The sequence below is a fragment of the Somniosus microcephalus genome, chromosome 5, assembly GCF_052327205.1.
Source record: "Somniosus microcephalus isolate GS21.2 chromosome 5, FLI_Smic_1.0, whole genome shotgun sequence".
In the NCBI taxonomy this organism is placed as follows: Eukaryota; Metazoa; Chordata; class Chondrichthyes; order Squaliformes; family Somniosidae; genus Somniosus; species Somniosus microcephalus.
In genome coordinates this window covers 302,482,497-302,495,832 of record NC_140991.1, presented here as the reverse complement: position 1 = coordinate 302,495,832, position 13,336 = coordinate 302,482,497, and the positions used below count along the sequence as shown (strand labels likewise).

The 13,336-nt window shown below is 43.1% G+C and overlaps 1 long non-coding RNA gene across 1 annotated transcript in view; it reads right to left on the bottom strand.

Annotated features, from left to right (window-relative positions):
• Positions 1 to 2,381: 2,381 nt before the first annotated feature.
• Positions 2,382 to 13,336, bottom strand: part of LOC147117866 (uncharacterized) — a 46,841-nt gene continuing 35,886 nt past the window's right edge. The window contains exon 3 of the long non-coding RNA XR_015078311.1: positions 2,382 to 2,514. This is a non-coding gene — a long non-coding RNA (uncharacterized LOC147117866). The remainder of the gene's footprint in view (positions 2,515 to 13,336) is intronic.

Genomic DNA, 13,336 nt, shown 5'->3' with positions numbered 1-13,336 from the left:
CCTCAGAGCGCTGGCGAAGCAAGGAAAGGCAAATCAAAATGAACCTGCAAAGTGCTGCTCAGTACCCAAAACCCCTTCACACGGCGTTGAATCTCTCCAGAAGTCTCTCTCTCTCTCTCTCTCTCAGAATGCGTGGTGCAAAAATGTCACCGACAAAAAAAGGCAGGAAGCGGTCGCCTTTAATTAGCGCTCCCCCAGTCCCTTTCTGACAGCATAATGCTCCCCTCAACCTGTCGTTGCTAGCAGCAGGCGGTAAGGGAGGGGGCGCCACTCAATATCCGGTCTGGGGCGCTAACGGGGCGTTGCGCACTCGACTGACGTCACAATTTGCCGGCGCAGGAGATCGTGGCGGCAGTGTTTAGCGCCGCCACAAAATGTCTAGTTAATTTCACGAACGGCGCAAACATCGCCGCGCCCGGGCGCTAGTTGCTTTGCGCCCCATTAGTGCCCTCTTAAGGCGCTAACGGGAGGCGCAAACAACTGAATTTTTCCCCCTATGACTCTTAACTGCCCTCTGAAGTGGTCCGGTGAGCCACTCCGTTCTATCATGAACAGGGCAAATGGGGTGGGCAATAAATGCTAGCCTTGCCAGCGACACCCACATCCCAGGAATGGATAAAAAAAATCCTTTCTATCTAACATAGCTAAACTTGGTGATGTAACTGGTGATGTGCCAACGTTACATCATGAGGACAACTGAAAGTTTTATAAACTAGTAAGCAATTTTTCTTAATTGTACTAATTTCCCAAATAGACAAAGAGTCTACGATTTAATGAATCGCCTGGGTTCCTTGGTATTTATAAGATCAAGTAAGGTTGATGGATGTTATCTCTTTAGCTTCTTAGAAATTTGTATTGAGTTTAATCTTTTTTCCAACAGTTTTGATGAATGATGACTTTTTTAGCTCCTTTTATAAGTCCATCCATTCATTTTAGTAATACTATTACCCGCACTTTATGGTGGAAGAGGTAATCTTGAGCTGATTGTAATCACTCAACCACACCTTGTATTCTGATTAACTTTAAATCCCCTACTGCATAAGAACTTTCATTCGAACCACGGTCAGCCACTTTTCCACATTCAAAGACCTAATTTACACGTGATTTTATTTGTCTCCAAAATAAAACAGATCATGAATGGGAAAAATGTTACAGTTAAAATTAAAATGGCACAATAATGGTGCCCTAACCCGAACATAAAATTATTTTCTCTTGACATATTTAAACGTTTGGAAATTAGCTCAGTAAGGTTATTTGATCCAGCGTCTGCTCTGTAACTTCAAATTGACAGATTAACAGACGGGGTCCAGGAGCAGCGTGGAAGCCATGGGCGACCTGTTAAAGTCATAAGGTATCGTTAAATTCACTCTTAAGGGCTTGTCAACAAGCCAACATTTGTTTAAATTAGGTTCCCGCCGCTGCCGGTTGGGTCTGCAGTGTGCTGGCAGACCCGACATTGGGAAAGGCAAGTGTGCGCGATTTGACAGTGGGTTCCCGACCCGCTGTCAATCAAATCAAATTTCACTGCCGACCCGCCACTGATCCCGTCCGCTGGGCACCGGCAAAACTCCGGCTGAGGTTGCTGCCTGTGTCACAGGAGGAGGTAGTAGAGAAATTGGGTAGGACAAAAATAGATAAAGTGGAGGTACTTCAAAGGTTGGAAGCACTTAAAGTAGAAAAACCACTTGTTCCGGATGGGATGCATCCTAGGTTACTGAGGGAAGTAAGGGTGGAAATTGTGGAGGCTCTGGCCACAATCTTTAAATCCTCCTTAGATATGGGGTTGGTGACAGAGGGCTGGAGGATTGCAAATGTTACACCCTTGTTCAAAAAAGGGGAGAGGGATAAACCTACAGACCGGTCAGCCTAACGTTGGTGGTGGGGAAACTAATACAGACAATAATCCAGGACAAAATTAATTGTCCCTTGGAAAAATATGGGTTAATAAATGACAGCCCGCACAGATTTGTTAAAGGCAAATTGTGTTTGACTAACTTGATTGAGTTCTTTGATGAAGTAACGGAAAGCATTGATGAGGGCAGTGCAGTTGATGTTGTGTACATAGACTTTCAAAACGAGTTTGATCGATAAAGTACCACATAATAGACTTGTTAGCAAAATTGAAGCCCATGGGGCAGTGGCAGCATGGATACGGGATTGGTTAAGGGACAGAAAGCAGAGAGCAGTGGTGGACGGTTGTTTTTCTGACTGGAGGGATGTGTACAATGGTGTTCCCCAGGGAGATCTGGAGAATCTTCACAGAAATGTGTCAGATTCACAACGCTATCAAAAAGAAAGGGTCGATTCTAGGAAGCCTTGTCCACTGACTGCACAGATCGGGAAACTGTAGTAAATAAAATCATTTTGTGAGCTTTTGTGATAGATTTTTATTGACAACCTGCAATACAGCCTTAGGTATAAATACGAATACAACTTCTGATGTTCTCTTATTCCATCAGTCCCTCAATTGTTTCTCTCCCTTTCTCTTTCACTGTCTCTTTATGGCTGTCGAGGCTGTAAAAGATAAATTACAGATCCGGATGTTTGCTGCTTATGGCTAAAATCATTACAGCATGTGAAACTGAAATCTATGGTAACACTTCGGCCAGAATTTTCAGGGGTCAGTGGGCAGGATTGGTAGCAGGTCGGGTGGGCAAATAGTTTTGGTCCCCAGCAGGTCGGGGCACCGCTGTGAACCTGCTGCCACATGCCTTTCCCAATGTTGGGTCTGTCAGCGCTGAGCAAACCTGACACGCAACGGCGGGGAACCTAATTAAGCTCATTATGACCTTGTTTAGACATCATTAAGAATACATTTTAGCTTACCTTTTGACTTTGTGCTCGCCCATGGGGTCCTCGCTGCTCATGGATCACGTCTGTTAAGCTGAGGTGGGAGATGAATGGCCATTGAATCAGCTGATTACTTGAAATGTGCTATAAAAGCTCCCACCTCACAGCTGTTCACTTTCCAAGCTCAGAAGCTGTTGTTTAATGCATTTGGAACACAGACTAATTTTTACGAAGGTTGCAAGTGTTTGGAGCAAACTCTGTATCCAGTGTCACCTCATTGGAACAACCTCTCTCACCACTGACAGAATACTTCCATCATTTCAACTTCACCTGCCATCTATTCCATCAACATGGGTGTCCTTTATACTCTCACCTTGGTCCTCAGAATCACACCATGCTCAGCCCCAACACCAGCAGCACCAGGCACACCAGCAGCACCAACAACACCAGCAGCCTTCTCCGCAATCATCTGATGCTGCACAGGACAAAGGGCATCAGCTCCTGACCACATTGCTGCCCGGGAGGCCAGGGATGGCCTCACCACAGCCAGATTTACTTCACTTGATGCTGTACACACTGGCTGCCACATGATGCGCCAAGTTGGCACCACCCCACACCAACACCATAAAGCATCCCTACAATGCCCAAGCCATTCCTTTCACACTCACCACCATTGCAGGGGGTACTGTTATGTCTCACCAATCACTGCAACTCACTAAGCCACTTCCAAAGGTGCACACAAATCTGTCCAAGAACGTAAATTGTTGAAAATAAAAGTTTCAATGTTTGACATCACATTAACAGAAACTTTACATGAACATTGCATAAAACACCCAAGTGCCTACCCTTGTGTGTTGTTAGTTGGTATGATTGCACTAGGATGACAGTGCGTGTGAGGGGTGGCTAGTGAGATGGGGAAGTGATAATGTAGATAGACAGGGATGAGTGGCGGTGCAAGATAAGTTGGTGTGAGTAAGGATGTGCAGGAGTAGGGTAGGGAAAGCAGAATGATGGGGATGTGATGAATGGCACAGCAGGATGAGGTTGAGTGTGGATTTGTACTAACATTTTGTGATCTACTGAGATCATTGAAACGTTTGCGGCACTGCACCCAGGCCCTCCTGACCACATCCCTGCTGTGTGCAATGTGCAACCAGGCTGTGTTGATCTCCTGGGGAGGTCTCTTCTGCCCATGGGAAGGGAAGAGGACCTCCCTCTGTGCTGTGACTTCCTCCATAAGCATATGGAGGGAGTCATGAGAGAGCTTGGGTGCAGCCCTGCACCTTTGTGCAGTGCTTGTCAGAGTTTGCAGCACCTCAATGCTATAGAACACTGACAGCACAAATGTCAAATTAAAGTTGGCCATGGTCCCTTTAAGGAAACCAGCTGATGACACATCCTCAAATGACATCACCAGACCTGCTTCCTCTAATTGGCTGGGAAACAAACTGGGCGGGCTTAACAAGCCCAATCAAGGGACATTCATTTCAGAGAGTGGGGTGGAGCCAACAGCGGGGTCGGGACCCGCCACCGATGTCGCCCGCCACGGACCCACCAAGGTTTGCAAAATCCCGGCTCCCTTCTTTAGTGGATGGAAATTCGTGGGGACACATTCTCAAATTTCCAATCATGCTCAGCCAGTGGGCAAGGCTCCTTATTCAATTTAAGTATGAGTGCTTAAAATGACTCTTAATTATTTTTGACCCTGTAACTGGGATGTGGGGGAGGGTCTCCGGGTAGTGGCATGGGACGATGGGCGTTCCATCCCGCCTACTTGTATCACGTGAGCCGAGCCCCGGGAATTTCGGGGCCCTTAACTAATGGAAAGTTCTTCCTTATAGATGACCACAATATCCAGAAGATTGGAAACAAGCCAACGTGACGTCTATATTCCAAAAAGGACAACACATCAGACATAAGCAACAACAAGCTTACTTCAGTCATGGGTAAAATAATGAAATTGATTATCAGGGTAAGCTCGAGGATTATCTGTGCAATAATCACTTAGTAAACCGCAGTCAACGTGGATTCAGAGGATCCCACCTAAACAACCTCCTTCACTTCCCTGAGAATCTGACATCCCAAGTGGAACTGTGGCAAATCCTATAACATTCCAGCTGCAAGGCATTTAACCAGTTCCATACGGAAGGCTATGGTTCAAGCAGCTCAGGAACTGTCACACGTTCCACACAGACTTCTCATTCCAGTGGTCAGAGTCCCAATCCCGATCCAAAGGATCCCCAGGGAAATCAGTTTACCTCTTCAAAAATTATCGCTAACTTTCATTTTTTCCACTAAGAGGTATACTGGTGTCTTCTCGGCCTTTTATTGCGCTCTGATACATTTTAATATTTTTTGTCATGTTTTGAAAAGTTCCGGAAAGAAATTGCGTAATTGGAGCAGCAAAGTGACAGAGACAAACGAAACTCACGTTAATGCCAAATAAAGGTCAATAATAAATCAAATCTGCCGTACATCAGTTAAATATAAATGAATACATTTGCATTCCATGACAATTTCATTTGCAATTGACAGTAAGCACTAATTGTGAGAGTATAAAATGTGGGGCTGAGGTAATGGAGTCACTGCACACAGTAAAATGTTCTAAATGTTCATGGCAGACTCGCTTGACTACAATTACATTTTAATTACTGACAACTACTGACCTCATACATTGCTGAAGAGACTTTTAAAAAAAGAACTTTCAATCAACATGGTGAGTTAATGCCGAGGTCTGCATTTCTCAGACATACCAGAAAAAGAAAAAAAATATGCAAGGCTTCATGTTTTACTTGAATGTATACAGACAGTATTGACAGTGTTTGGATGAACTGCTTCTTAATCTATCAGGGGCTGTAAATTAGCCAATTAGTTGACATTAGCAATAATTGTCATCAAATATGCAAACAAAGCACAATTTAAGCAAAGTCAACTGTGGCTCAGTGGGGAGCACACTTGCCTCTGAGTCAGAAGGTTGTGGGTTCATAGTCCCACTCCAGGGACTTGAGCACATAAAGCTAGGCTGACACTCCAGTGCAGTGCTGAGGGAGTGCTGCACTGTCGGAGGTGCCATCTTTCAGATGAGATGTTAAACCGAGGCCCCGTCTGTCCTCTCAGGTGGATGTAAAAGATCCCATGGCACTATTTCGAAGAGTAGGGGAGTTATTCCTGGTGTCCTGGCCAATAATTATCCCTCAACCAGCATAACAAAAAACAGGTTATCTGGTCATTATCACATTGCTGTTTGTGGGACCTTGCTGTGTGCAAATTGGCTGCCGCATTTCCCACATTACAACAGTGACTACACTTCAAAAGTACTTCATTGACTGTAAAGCGCTTTGAGATATCCGGTGGTCGTGAAAGGCGCTATATGAATGCAAGTCTTTCTTTCTTTCTAATTTGCTAAATGACCACACCGTAATACTGACAGCAGAGCTAAGGTGATTGGAGCGAGAAACAAAGACTGACTGACCAGGATAAGGGTGAGGTAAGTTTGTCCTGAAGTAGACCATGAGTTGTGGTCATAGGACCTCCCATGGGACAACTGCAAAGTTGTACGTGCTCTATAGTCCCATGGTCAATATTAATTTATTTAATCACCTGGGTGGATTTTGTGTCTCCCAATATCTTAAACATTTCGCACTCCATTTTTAGAAGTGGAACTGATCCACAAATCTTTCACATGAGGACAAAGGCCAGGGAGGAGCAGGTTAATGTGGTTGAACACAATTGGAATGAGTAAACGGAGTTGTCATCAATCTGGAACCAGCAAAAACTTGCATTTATATGGGGCATTTATCATAGTAAAACGTCCCAAGGTGCTTCACAGAATTGCAATCAGAAAAAAATTGACACCGAGCCAAAGAAAGAGACATTAGGAGAGGTGACCAAGAGCTTGGTCAAAGGGAAACATGAAAAAGACTGTCAAAGAAAAGCTTGTGTTCAACCAACAAAGGGAGGAACAGCAGAATGAGTATCCAAGAGCAAAGAGAATTCTCAAAAGCTAGAAACTAAGTGGAGCAACTAGTCAACCTTGAAAGCTTAGTTACGTTGGAGCGATATCATCCACAACTCAATCTAATCTTTTCAATATATGCATCTTCATAGAACATCTTAACATTTGACTATGGGGCTGTCAGTGAAAAAGTAAAATAGCATAAAATGCATGCTATCCATAGAGTTAGATCACACAATGGTACAGTGAGATGTTTTAAGATTTTCAGAGATTGAGTAGTTTGAGCCTGTACTCGCTGGAGTTCAGAAGAAGGTGAGCTGATCTCATTGAATCATATAAGATTACATAAGAACATAAGAAATAGGAGCAGGAGTAGGCCATTTGGCCCTTCGAGCCTGCTCCGCCATTCAATAAGATCGTGGCTGATCTTCTACCTCATCTCCACTATCCCCATATCCCTTGATTCCCTTAATATTCAAAAAACTATCGATCTCTGTCTTGAATATACTCAACCACTGAGCCTCCACAGCTCTCTGGGGTAGAGAATTCCAAAGATTCACCACCCGCTGAGTGAAGACATTTCTCCTCGTCTCAGTCCTAAATCGCTGACCCCTTATTCTGAGGCTGTGACCCCTGGTTCTAGACTCCCAGCCAGGGGAAACATCCTCCCTGCATTTACTTTGTCAAGCCCTGTAAGAATTTTGTATGTTTCAATGAGATCACCTCTCATTCTTCTAAACTCTAGAGAATATAGGCCTAGTCTACTCAATCTGTCCTCATAGGGCAATCCCCATCCCAGGAACCAGTCTGGTGTGAAGAGATAATTACTAGTCCTAGCCCTTTTTGGGCTACCCCAGATCAGGTGTATTCCCCAGACGTTCACCTTCAACTAAAGTTAAAGATAGCCGAATTCTATAAGATGCTTAATTGGGTTTAAAGGTTCAGACTACCTCTCCCTAAAGGAAAGGAACAATGTGAAGATGTTACCATCCTCCAGATAGCACTTTTAATAAGTTTAACTAGACTGTAACCTTCCGGATATTATGAGGGTCCGGAATACCGCCCAGAATTCTGCAACTCCTTACAAAAGAGTATACAGAAATTGAGTTTGCGAGTTTGATACAGAAATACTACTTGAGACAATTCTAAAAATATATAGATTTATTTAAGAGCTGACATACAGTTAACAGCTTTTGAGTCAATCGCAACATTAACAGTTCAAAAACAAATAGCTTACATTTCTTATCCTCAGAGATCCTTATTCTCAAATCTTAACTTCGTACATTTTTACATTTCTTATTCTTAACTCTAATCCAGGATATCCACCAAAATCAAATACATTGATTATCCAAGACTCAGAGCTGTAGGCTTACAGAGTGGTTCTGAGGCCAAGAATCACTTGCTCATTTCCAGTGACTTCTGACTTTCTATTCTGAAAAGCTCTATTTTATACCTTTTTTTAGTGGAATATCCTTTGAAGTTTTCTATTGATGTAAGCTAATTATCTCCAGTCATCTCTCTGTTGACTTTTTTCTATTCTTACTGTCAATTTAGCTGCTGCATGCATAATTATGTCTCTACCTTTAGGTGTTCCAAAAACTTATCAAAAATGGCTACAACAGATTTATCTCTTTGATGTCATTCTTATCGAAGGCCTTCCATTCAATTCTTAATATTGGCTTAACTGGTTATTAGCAGACATTGTGTCTCCATGGTGTTCCAAGTTGAATACAAAAACCATGTGATTGCTTGGTGTCATCTATTAAAGTCATATCTTCAATGTGTTCTGTTGGTATCATATTTACAACATGTAAATTAAAGACACTTCAACTAGGGTGTTTACTTGTTTTCTAGCTATCTCAATGGTTGTATTAAGAATTATGTCTCCTGACTTCCAAGATTAACATAAAAACTATTTGACCAGCAGGTGTTTCTTTTTCTTGGTCATCTTTTCAAAGGCACATGCCTCTTTTAATGTTTGTGTTCCTGTTCAACGTGTTAGTTTATAACACTTTACTTGGGTCATTCCATTGTGTTTCTCCCAAACTCCAGACCTTCTGGAAGCACCAAACTGCTATTTCAATAGGGCCATTGTTTTAGTATTAACAATCTGTAATGATATCAGCAAATAGTGATGTTATTTGCCTGTTCGATTATGATGTCTTAATAACATGATTGCAGGTATTGATTACTTATGCCTGACCAGCAGAGGTCATGTGACCGAGAGAAGCAAGGCAGAGAGTTTTACTTTCACTTTGATTCTAGCTGCATCACAGTATAGAGTGTTCTGTAAAAAGGCTGTTAAAAAGAGTTGAATAGACTTTAGATTAAAACAACTTTCTCTTTCAAGAAATGAGTCTTTATTGAACCCAAAAAGAAATCAACACATGATGTCAGAAGTGGCTGAAAGAGAAAAAAAAAAAAATCTGAAGTTAGCAACTTGATGGGACAGTGCAAGCAGTTGTGGCAAGTAAGCGAAATCAGCTCTCCACAGATTAGCAAGCCAGAAGAGAACATCGTTGCTTACCATTAGAGAATAGCTAACAAAGTCAAAAAATGGAAGGTTTACACCCACCGGCGACGCTTCAATTGTCAGGTAATGTGGCTGAAAATTGGAGGAGGTTCAAACAACGTTTAGAGTTGTATTTATCAGCAATCGGAGCTGAAGAGAAAAGTGATAATGTAAAAGCGTCACTGTTCTTACATGTCGTGGGTGATGAAGCGCTGGAGGTATATAATAACTTCACATTTGCTGTTGATGGAGACAAAATGAAGCTAGATAAAATAATGGAACAGTTTGAGGCCTACTGCATACCTAAACGCAACGTTACGTTTGAGAGGCACAAATTTTTCACATGTGTACAGAAAATCGGCGAGACTATTGATCAGTATGTGACTGAACTGAGAAACCGAAGCAAATCGTGTGAATTTGGGGGACTCACAGACTCGCTGATAAAAGACAGACTGGTGTGTGGTATTCCAGCTAATGATCTAAGGGAAAGGCTGCTAAGAGAGCAAGATCTAGACCTGGGAAAAGCCATAGCACTGTGTAGGGTTACAGAGACTGTGAAGTTGCAGGCAAAGGAGCTGTTCAGTGACAGTAGCTGCAACGTGGATGCAGTGAGAAAGAACGGATACAAACCGTTTAACAAAGAGAGCGCCAAAGTGAAAAAAGAGACGTGGCCAGCAAACGAAAATGAAAGAGACAATCGGAAGTCATGTAATCGATGCGGTACACAGCATCCACCAAGAAAGTGTCCAGCATATGGTAAAACATGCAATAAATGCAACAAAAACAACCATTATGCCCGTTGCTGTAAGAACCAAGCGCAACAAAGCAAGGTCCATACAGTAGATGAAAGCGAGATAGAGGAATTCCATGTAGATGTGGTGTCTGAAAACAAAAAAGAAGAGACTGGATGTTGACACTAAAAGTGAACGGCATACACATTCCATTTAAATTGGATACTGGAGCACAAGTTAATGTGATATCAGAGACCGATTTTAAGAGAATTAGACCCAGACCAAAGTTACATAGAATACAAGTGAAAGTGACCGAATACTCAGGTACTGATATACCAGTGAAAGGAAAATGCATTGTCAAAGTAACACACAAGGACAGAGAGCACACGCTAGCATTAATCGTGGTGCCAAAGGATCTGCAAGCCATACTAGGTTTGAAAGCCTGTGAGAGACTGAACCTGGTAAAGAGAGTCCTCGTTGTGGAAAGCGAAGGAGAGACAGTCTGTGATGAACTCATGAAAGAGTACAAAGACCTATTTAAGGGTCTAGGCTGCATTCCAGGAGAACACACGATCAGAGTAGATAAAAGTATGACACCGGTCATACATCCATGTAGAAAAGTTTCGTTTGCTCTTCAAAAGCAACTGAAGGCAGAGTTGGACAGGATGGAAAGTGTGAACGTGATTCAGAAGATAGATGAGCCAACTGAGTGGGTGAGTTCCCTCGTCGTAGTGGACAAAAAGAATGGAAAGCTCAGAATTTGCCTGGATCCAAGAGATCTAAACAGAGCAATAAAGAGAGAGCACTTCAAGCTTCCTACACGTGAGGAAATCATGGCACAGTTTGCAAATGCAAAATATTTCAGCAAGTTAGATGCATCCTCAGGATTTTGGCAGATGAAGCTGGACGAAGCAAGTTCAAGACTGTGCACGTTCAACACTCCATTTGGCAGATACAGATTCCTAAGGTTACCATTTGGCATTGCCTCAGCTCCTGAAGTGTATCACAAGACTATCCATATGATCTATGAGCACCTGGAGGGAGTTGATACATCAATGGATGACATCATAGTATGGGGAACCACGAGAACTGAGCATGACGAGAGACTGAAAAAAGTGCTGGAAGCAACAAGGAAAACAAACCTGAAGCTGAATAGAGAGAAATGCCAGCTCGGGGTGACAGAACTGACATTCGTGGGAGATATCCTTAGCAGTGAGGGCATCAGACCAGATCCCAGAAAGGTGTCCGCCATTGAGAATATGCCAAGGCCACAATGCAAAAAGGACGTGCAGAGGTTTAATGGAATGATCAACTACATGGGTAAATTCATATCCAACCTCTCAGAAAAAATAGCGCCACTGAGAAGACTAACTGAAAAGAACATAGAATGGGAATGGAATCATGAGCATGAGAAGTCATGGAGCAATCTAAAGAAACTGCTCACAGAGGAACCTGTTCTGAGGTTTTATGACCCAGCGAGACCCATCAAGATATCATCAGATGCATCACAGAGTGGGCTCGGTGCCGTTCTTCTGCAACAATATGACCACTGGCAACCTATTGCATATGCATCGTGCTCAATGACAGATGCGGAGACGCGATATGCTCAAATAGAAAAGGAGCTGCTCAGCATCACATACGCCTGTGAAAGATTTCACCAGTTTGTGTCAGGACAAGCAATCAGTGTAGAGACTGACCATAAGCCCTTGATTGCATTGTTCCAAAAGCCACTGTATAGCTGTCCGCTTAGAATACAAAGAATGATGATCAGGCTGCAACGCTATACACTGAATGTTGCGTACACACTGGGTAAGCTGATGTATACAGCAGACACGTTGTCCAGAGCTGTTGATCCAAGTGAGCCCGCAAACACCACAATGGATGAAAAAGTGAACGCCTACGTGGACATGATCACAAGTGCACTGCCCATAGCAGATGCAAAAATGGAGCTCATAAAGACTGAAACAGACAAAGATGAAACAATGAGACGACTGAGAAAAAGCATCTTGGATGGATGGCCCAACATGAAGCAAGACTGCTCACCTGATATAGCAGAGTACTGGAACTGCAGGGCGGAACTATCAGTGGTCGAAGACATCATCTACAAAGGAAGTAAAATAGTTATCCCAAAGAGTCTGAGAAGAGAGATGCTAAAAAAGATCCATGGAGGACATCTGGGAATCGAAAAGTGTAAGAAAAGAGCACGAGAGGTGATGTACTGGCCACAAATCAACCAAGATGTGACAAATGAGGTGTCAAACTGCACAATATGCCTGAAATATCGAGCAAGCAATCCAGTAGAACCACTAAAGCCACACCCAGCACCAGACAGACCTTACCAGAAGGTAGGCGCTGACCTATTCGTATGTCAAGGGAAGGACTATCTTGTCGTCACAGACTATTACTCCCTGTATCCAGAGGTTTGTAGACTGTACACCACCACTGCAGAAGCTGTGATAAGAAGTATGAAAGCCATATTCTCCAGACATGGCGTGGCAAGCGAGGTCTTCACAGACAATGGACCCCAGTTTAACAATGCAAATTTCCGACACTTTGCCAAAGAGTGGGACTTTGTCCACACAACGTCAAGTCCTCACTATCCACAGTCCAATGGACTAGTGGAAAAATCAGTCCAGACAGTGAAAAGACTGATGTACAAGGCAAAAGACAGTGGAACTGACTTCTACCAAAGCATGCTTGTATACCGCACAACGCCGCTCGAGTGTGGTATGTCACCAGCCCAACTCCTGATGGGACGTCGGCTAAGGTCAAACCTACCCATCCCGGAGAACCTCCTGAAAACAAAAGAGGGGGAGAAAGTGAGGAAGTTCAAAGATCAACAGAAAGAAAAGCAAAAGTACTACTATGACAGAGGAACACAAAACCTACCTGAACTCCACACTGGTGACCAAGTAAGGTTGAAAGACAAAACAAACACATGGACTCAGAAGGGAACTGTCCTGAGTGAAGTTCAACCAAGATCATACACCATTCAGACAGATGAGGGTGCTGTTCCGAGAAGAAATCGTCGAGATCTTCTCATGGGACCAGCCACAGCAGGTCAAGAGACTGATACTGGTGAACAACCTGCTCACACAGCTGAGAACCAATCATCTGAGGCAACAACTCAGATTCAAGGACAATCAATCAGAAAATCCTCAAGACACGTGAAGCCTCCTGAGAGACTCATTGAGCAAATTTAAGGACTATTGTTAAAGAAGGAAGTAATGTTATCTTATTCTTTCTTCTAGTTCTAGTGTATTGACATATTTCATGTGAACACACAAAGCAAGGGTAAAAAACCTTGATCATGATAATGATAATGTAAGTTCATTAAGTGTTACAGTT